Source organism: Triticum urartu, chromosome 7, assembly GCF_003073215.2.
Source record: "Triticum urartu cultivar G1812 chromosome 7, Tu2.1, whole genome shotgun sequence".
NCBI classification, from domain to species: Eukaryota; Viridiplantae; Streptophyta; class Magnoliopsida; order Poales; family Poaceae; genus Triticum; species Triticum urartu.
The window spans coordinates 105,201,889-105,210,623 of NC_053028.1; the positions used below are offsets into that span (position 1 = coordinate 105,201,889).

General features: G+C 45.0%; 2 pseudogenes; both read right to left on the bottom strand.

The window, feature by feature from the left end:
* Nucleotides 1–295, bottom strand: part of LOC125518492 — a 42,573-nt pseudogene extending 42,278 nt beyond the window's left edge.
* A 3,287-nt stretch (nucleotides 296–3,582) lies between these two features.
* On the bottom strand, nucleotides 3,583–7,761 carry LOC125525544 (annotated as a pseudogene).
* Nucleotides 7,762–8,735: the final 974 nt, after the last annotated feature.

Below are 8,735 nucleotides of genomic sequence, written 5' to 3' on the forward strand. Positions count from 1 at the left end.
CCACAAAAACAGGATCGAACTTACCAGCGTATGCGGCGCTGACAATGTCTCCGCGCGAATCCCTGAAGCGCAGCTCCACCCGCGTGGCGTAGCTCGGGTGCTCGAGGTAGAAGTCTTCAAGGGCCATGGAAATGCAGGTGAGGCTCCTCCTCCCGGCGTCGCTGGTGAGGTCCAGCACCACGCCGACTCGCACTGGAAGCGGCGCTGCCATGGCCGCACTGCTCCGGAGCATGAGCATAGAGAGGATGCCTGCAGACGCAGCGACGGCGAGCAAGCGCCTCGCTGACCACTCCATACAGCCGAATCTTCAGTTTGGCACGTGTATTTACTATTTAGTGTCACTCTGTAGGTTGGTGTACCTGATACATAACATATATACGGCACAGCGAGGAACGGCGTGAACCAGCGAGGAACGGCGAAATTTCGTGCAGCATCTTCCACCGCCCTTTGGTTATGTAATATGATTGACAAAAAAATAGCATGCTATAATGTTCTGAACAATGCTTCACTAAATAAATCAGTATACAATGTCTCGTTAATATCACGCTATAGAGCGATATAGCATCCTAATAGTACTCTCTCAGTAAAGAAATATAAGAGCTTTTAGATCACTGCTTTAGTGATCTGAACACTCATATATATTTTTTACCGAGGGAGTATATTTTAAAGCCACATTATTTTGGCACGCTATTTTTTCATTGTGTAATACATGCATATATAAGTCAACGTCTCTCCAGAATATATATGATGCGATTCTACCTTACTATATATATATCTTGAGTTGGAGCGATCTCACGAATACATGTAGATCTCTTGGTCAAGTCTCAGTAGGAATCAAATTTCAAGGTTTGACGCTTTGGTATCTCATTATTACGGCTTATTCTTTGAGTGGAAGGCGATGTTTCCATCTATAGTAAGACGTTTGTCGTGACTTCGTTAATCTTGAGGCTTTGCATCTTCTACCCATTCTTGAGCAGACGTTGTGTGAGTGTGTTGTAATCGGTACTCTCAAAAGAAAATCAACAAATAACTACATCTACTCAATCTGGATTAGACAAGGACTAATCAGCAACCCATAGGTGGCGTATACATATTCTGACAGTTTTATGGTTATTATCAGTTTAATTTTAGAAGGATACTCGATATATAGTGGATCAAGTCAATAAATACTCAAGGCATTTCTTTTGAGAAAAATATGGCATGAAAGATAAGGACACTGCATCACTTATTGTTTGGGATAAGCAAATCTTGACTCACTAGAGCCTGCATGAGCTGCATGCAGGACACCAAACATGCCCTTAGCTCTTCTATTACGCCTAGCTCTGAAACTAGCAACACAACACCAAATTGATAAACAATCCTAGCAAGAGGAAATTATTAAATGAAACTAGAAACTTAGCATAACACCAGCATGGCACGCCCCTTGGACATTATCCAGCGACCCTTGACGCCTAGCATGCTTTTTTTTCACGAATACGCAAAAGGCTATCGTTTCATTGATAGGTAGAAAGTAGGAAGGATTACATGAATGTTACAGAGGGGGGGGGGGGGGGGGTCTGTCGAGCATGAGCGCAAGGATGGCATGCGACGACAACCATGGCACACGGGAGGGAGTGGGTGCGCCTGCCACAGCGGCCCTAGACTACGTCTCTGGCATGATGAGCGCCAGTCCTGTGGCGCCCGCGCATGCCCAAAGTCTCGCTTCCTCCCGGATGTCGTTGACGGCTCGACGCACGGAGGGGTGGTCGCCGTTGAAGACACAGCCATTGCGGTGTTTCCATAGCCACCATGCCGTGAGGATGGCAATGGAGGCGAGCCCGTGTTGTAGGCTGTGTGGCGTGGCGGCGATGGCCGAGGTCAGCCAGGTGATGAACTCTTCGTCTTGGTCCGGGATAGTGGCGGTGGAGGAGAGCACTTCATGCCACACCTGGCGGGAGAAGGAGCAGCTCGTGAGAAGATGCTGCATTGTCTCGGGCTCCTGATCACAGAGTAGACATGTAGGCTCGTGGGGCAGGTCATGTCACGCGAGGCGGTCGGCCGTCCAGCATCGTCCAAGCAAGGCCAACCAGATGAAGAACTTGACGCGAAAGACTTCGGCAGCAACATGTATGTAGTCATCGGCATTGTAAGCCTAACCAAAATTCAAGCCAATGAGCCGCTTGAGCTATACCATATTTGATCTGTAACGACCGCATTCCATTTTCTCAATATTGGTCAATCGTTAGCGAGAAAGGTCTTGACGGAAACCTGGCTAGCCAATTCTTTCTGTTGAAATAGGCTATTTGTGGACTGCTCCATTTACAATATTCTGGTAACTTGGTATAAGAACGAAAGGCCTAAACAAGCATAACTTTACCTGGACAAATAAGGCGCCAAGATTGGTCCCGCTATTGCTCGGGAGATGAAGTTGAACAAATATTTCCGCTGAAAGATACCCATGAAGGTCCGAGTTCGTCAGGGATACCCATGAAGGTCCGAGTTCGTCAGGAAATCTAGCAGATGCAAAATAATTAAATTGGAGCATTGACGTGGAATTGACATACTCTCCCCATCTCACTGCAACTGTTAATGTCACATCACGGACTCATGGTAATGCATTGGTGCTAGTTATTTCAAGGTACAGACATCCGTTCCCAGATCAGCCAAGTGGCTAATGAAGAACCAAACTTAGTGTTCTCCAGGCGCGCGCATACTTCTCTAACTTTGACTATTATCGATATATCAAAGAAAAACAACTATCATTGGTTAAATGAAAGCAGCATCTTTAAAAAAAATTCTCTCAACAAATTCGGTACTGATAAGCTCATCTGAAAGTTGAGATTTTCTTCACCAAGACCATGTATGTTGGAGATTATGGTTTTGCCTCAACCATCAACTGTCTATAAAGGACACGCCAAAAAAAATACTGTCTATAAAGGAGCTGGAGAACCAGTACATCGTTGCTTCGAGAAGACAACATAAATAATGTGAATCTGAACAGACAAATGTGCACATCACTCACTGAATATATCCAATTCAAGATGTGAAATGCAGCTTCACTTTAATGGCAACAGAGCATCCCTGCTCCCTAGCAGATTCATCTCAGGCAGTGGCCATGTCAATATACATGTACTCTGCGGGCACAGAGCCACAATGCACGGCATTCTGCTTGCACTTGACCAGGCTCATTCTTAGCATTCTCCTAGTAGGCTGAATCACACATTTAAGGGCATACACTACATATGTGACACTGCCTCCATTCGGATTATAGGCGACATTCTAGAAAGCATGAACTTCTCCAATTTCAAAGATCCAGGGTTGTAAAATGCAAATAGTACCATTATATTGTTATTTACAAATGTTGAGGAATATACCTGTCTCATCACCATCTATGTACAAATGAAATTACAGAACTTATAGTACATCGGTACTACTTTGAAAACATAAGTACCGATCTAAAGAGAATATGCACACAGAGCATCTACCTCTTCTTTCCAAGAGAGTGTGGAAGAGAGAAAAAAACTTGTCCTATATAGGTATGGAATGCAGCATCACTTAAATGACGAGAGAAGTACTAATGAGCATCTGGCGCTTTCCTTTACCTTAGACATCGCACATCTCAATCTGAGTGTGTCCTGCAGGGACAGAGCCACCATGCATGCCATTCTGCTGCACTGGATTAGGCTCTGTGTCCCCAGCATTTTCGCCACTCATATGGACACCCCCGGAATGATTATTGCCAGCTTCATGTAATGGTTGTTGATCAGGGCTAGGGTTGCCACCTATGCCATTCTGCAACAGACGAGACTCATCGTCGGTGCCACTGTAGCTGACACTTTCCACATCAGCCCTTCTCAACTCAATGCATTTGGCATAAATAAACCTCATAATGCTTATCAGCAACATGAGAGTTGAAATGGATCCCGTGATGACGAAGAGACCAGAGAAACTTTCTAAAGTGAGAGGCGCGGAATCAGTGTCTGGGATTGTGCCAGCATGTATCGGCGATGAATTTGTGCCAAACCATTTCACTTCGATTCGTGATCCCTCATCCCCTCCTGCTAGGTTCAGGATGGCAGTCGAAAGATTATGAACTAGCGGAGAACCTAGATTAAATGCCTGAAGATAAGAACACTAAGTCAGCAACTCATTTTTTTGTCCAGGCTGCACTACAAAGAACAAATTAGGAATATACGAAGGCATTAGGTTGAGTAGCTTACAAAACCAAATCCAGGAGTCTTGTAAATGCACCCGAGCATCCTAAAATCATTTCCATACCGACGGTCTGAGAGGAAAGAAGTCAAATAGGGGATCTCATCGACGATAGCTGACACCCCTCCATTATTGGACCCCTTCCACAAAGCATCAGCATATTCTTCTTTCGTGGTGTAGTTCCTTAACCTGCTTTCACTGATGTTATGATTCATCAAGAACGACCGCACAAATGAATCATCTTGGTATCCTACAAAGTCACCACTGTGCCGGAGTTGGTCAAAATCTGTCATCCAAGGACGGAGTCTCTTTGCAGTCAAAATGGATGACAGGCTTGCTGTGTAGCTCTGGACAAGAATCAGCACTACAAAGCACCATATCACCACAACAATTTTTGACAAGGGGCTTTTAATAGTATGACCTGTGCATGAGATAACCAAGAGATTGTAATCTTATAACTGTGTTACTACATCAAAACACTTATCATAATCTCACAAATATTGTCAAGAAGTTTAAACTTGAAGTGCTGACCATGAGAAAATGTCAAAGTGGAGAAAACAAAGTAGAGGGCGGTGCTACACTGTCTCAAACTTGATCCTTGGTACTCCTGATTTCTAGGTAGTTCAATCATCCACACGACAAAGCCAGTAATAGAAGAAAAAGACCACGGTTGCCAACCAGAGCTTCCGAGTTAGTGGCTTTACAAATGTCCAGCGGATTGTATCCGGTTCATCCTCGGCAAGCACAAGCATAGACACACCAGACTGTGTGTATGGCATTGTAAAGTCGGTGGTGGTGACTCGTTCAGCCGTTATGGTCACATCGCCTACTGCACCATCATAGACCTGTTTATCCACCAGAAATTTAGCAGAGATTAAAAGGTATTTAGGTACAAGAAATTATAATGTTAATAAATCAATATGCGTAAAAAAATTATGCAAGTGGGTTGGAGTAAGCCTTACCCCCAAAGACACGTTGCCTACTAGCTCATCATAAGTACCATTGAAGACCAAATATTCATAGCACGGGAGAGGATGTAAATTCATCATAGCAGCCTCGAAGATATCAATGCTGTAGCCAGTGACATTTTGTTTCTCGGAATAAGGATAAGTAACATTTACAAAAACTTGAAAACCTAGTTTTAGCGGCACGGCTATATTCAGCCCTGCCTTGCTTCTGCAACTCTTCCTTGAGTTTCGTGTATCTAGTTTTCTTCTGTATGTTCTACCGGTTTCTGGATTAGGAAAGGTTATGTTGTCACTTCCATGTGTAAAGCCAAACTTGGCATAGCTTCCAGGAGCTGTTAGATCTTCCAGCCAGAAGGCACACGATGCTGGGGAAATAATGCTAGAGAAGGAGATAACCGGAATGTGGTTGCGGTGGCGGCGCAGGTGTGCAGCACGATCCGCTTTGGTCAGTTCCTCAGGGCCCCATATGATGGCTTGCACTTGCCCATTCTTGAGCAGGTCATCGGCTGCAAAACATATACGCAACACAGAATTAGCCGAGCAAATGGCATAATCTTGGAACAATTAGGCAAGAAAATGAGCCTACTGTTTTACTATTATTCATTGATTTGCATCGGCATCATCAGAGTGAGGAGTAAGAGCATGATTAATAGTATAGCCAGCTGCTGACTATAAGCTAGTGCCATGTCATTTACAAGCCATCTTATAGCCAACATATACAATAGTAAATCAAAAGAGTGTACTACTTTTTTATTATGTGGCCCACCTTTTATTCTCATAAAGTGACTAGGAGCATGTGCTAGAGCTGGCTCTTCGCGAAGAACCCGCTTACCTTCTCTCTCCTTTTTTTCCTCCAACTAAGCAAAAATATACTAGTTTATTCCTTATAGTCCGCTGACTCGGCTCTATTGTACTTGCTCTAAGGCGCGTCGTGCATCTGCATAACTTTGATTTGCACAACTTGAAAGAAATTTCGACCCTACAGATATGTACCTTGTGGGCCAGAGCAAAGAAGGCTATTGGCTGTAGCTGCAGCGAAGATGGAGGTCATGGCAGGTTGTTGGGTTGGTCAACCCAGGTTAGAGAGGGGCAACGGTGGTGCGGCCAACGGTCATCACCCATAGCCAGTGGTGTAGGGCGGCGGGCGAAGGAAGCGCTCGGCATCTCAGATCCTGGCGGGGGCGGGGGCGGCACGTCCAGTGGCGGAGACAGGCCTGGGGCAGCTAGGGTTATAGCCCCAGGCCTAGAAACAACTTTCTTTGTAATTTCTTCATGCAAAGCATAGAAAATCATAGAAGTTCATTACTCAACATAGCACAGCCCTAGGCGTAGTCTGCATCTAGCTCCGCCACTGGGCACGTCAGAATATTGAGGCGATGGCCTGGTGAGGACGCCGGTGGTGATGGTGGTTATGGCGGCTGGACGGAGCGCGTTGCTTCTCGAGGAGACCGAGACTACTTTTTTTTAGAGGGGTAGGAGACCGCGATGCTTCTGCTGGCTAAGTGAGCGGATGTTTTCGGCCCTGGGCTCTGGTTGGATGTGTGGGCCATCGTTGCATCGGGCTGACCCGATCAATTTAAATGTTTACGAAACCAAAAAAACAAAATGAAAAACTTTCTAAAAAGTTCTAAAAAAAGAACTCACTTACTGAATGAATGTATTTCTCTACCTAAATAGCTAGTCCTTTACCCCTAAAAAAGCTAGCCCTCGCTAACTTATTTTAGAGCACATGACTAATTGCATGCATGCATGCGTACGCCCTTCATATCCAGTTTTCTTATCCCACAGCTTTTTCCAACTCCCCTCGTAACTAAGGGCGTATGTAATGTGGTTAAAGATAGGCAATACTATTTTAAAAGTCCTCTTCTGTTTTTGAGCTGAGATGAGGTCGCGTGACAGTAAAATCCGGAAAAGATTGAAAACCATTATGTTTTTTTTTTTCTATGGCAAACTTTGACAAATGTTTTGAATGCTTATAAAGTCCTACCATAGAATGACTGAATGAAATTCGTGCTGACTGTTGGTTTTGCTTTTTTCATGACTTTACACGAATGTCATTTCATGATGAAAATTTTCAAGCACTCAAAACATTTGTCAATGTTCTTTTTTTTTTGGATTTTACTCTTCATAGGTGCTACAGCTAAGAAACACCGTGTCCAAACTACTGTTAGTCAAAATATCCATGTTCATGCAATTAAATTTTATTAAAATATATCGTATCTTATTCCCGCGGCAAAGCATGGGTTATGATGGTCTATCTAGTATCTTGAAATGAAGGCACCAGGGATATTTATCTTTGATATTACTACTAGTATAATGTACCAGCATGTGCTGCCATGGCGAGATCCCCGCGCGAGTCCCGTACGAGCAGCTCGACCCGCGCGCCGTCTGAGCTGGGGTGAGCGGCGTCGAAGTCGTCCAGGGCCGTGGAAATGCAGGCGCGCCTCTCCCTCCCCACGTGACTCGTCAGGTCCAGCACCACGCCCACCCGCACCGGCGCCACCGAGGCCACTACCGGCGGTGATGCAACGGCGATGGCGCTGCTCCAGGGCGTGAGCAAAGTGACGAGGACGAGCACGAGCCTTGCTGCCGGCCACTCCATGCGCGCGCGCGGTGGCATTCTCACTACTGATTCGGCGTAGTTTACTCTCCGTCGATACGGTACAAATGTACGTACACCATTTATATATACTGTCCGCCGTATTACGTATGTTGATATGTATGTACCGCGTGGGGAGCGACGTGGAACAGTGGCAAGGGTGGCCGGTGGCGAAATTTCCTGGCCAATCCTCATCCTCCGCCGGCTACCAAGCCGATAGTAATGCAGGCAACATCTCTGGACAATGCAACGAAAGTCTCTCTCTCTTTCTCTCTATATATATATATGTGTGTGTGTGTGTGTGTGTTAATCAAAGAATTCAAGTTTATATTTGATAAAGAAACATCATTTTTAAGATTAGCTTTCTTTAAGTGGTACCTTAAGCCAGAAGTAAAGGGAACCCGTGCTTCCTCCATCGGTAGGAGCAGTAGATAGAAAAAGATGATCAGGTCAAACGAAGCTTAAGTTGTCGCGTCAACCAGTGTATTAACCTTTTAGATACTCCATGGCGACTTCGAATCTTCGGCCAGCTAGCCAAAAAAAACGCCCACACGCAGGACGACTTGGAATCTTTGGCTACTAGTACTATGCTGGATTCAGTACATTCTCAAAGAACTCATGACTGATAAATCCATCGAATACAAGCATGTCACCGCAGCAATGTTCAAGGAAGTTAATTGGTTACTGCATTAACATAACAGTGCTATATTCAAGCTATATGTGCATTTCGGTCAAGAACTTGCGACCAAAGCTGCCTATGCGCGACGCGAGGGAGTCGGGCAGAGGCAGGCATGGGACTTTCGACGAAGCTTCTGGTGTTATTGTCAACTGTCACGTAGAATGTTTGCTAGCGTAAGTCAAGCATAGACAAGGAGAAAAAATAATGACGACCACTTTGTCAAGCATAGACGAAGCTTCCTCCGTGGGGGAGGCTTTCGTAAACCGATCAACAACATTTGCATATGTTTATATCACCA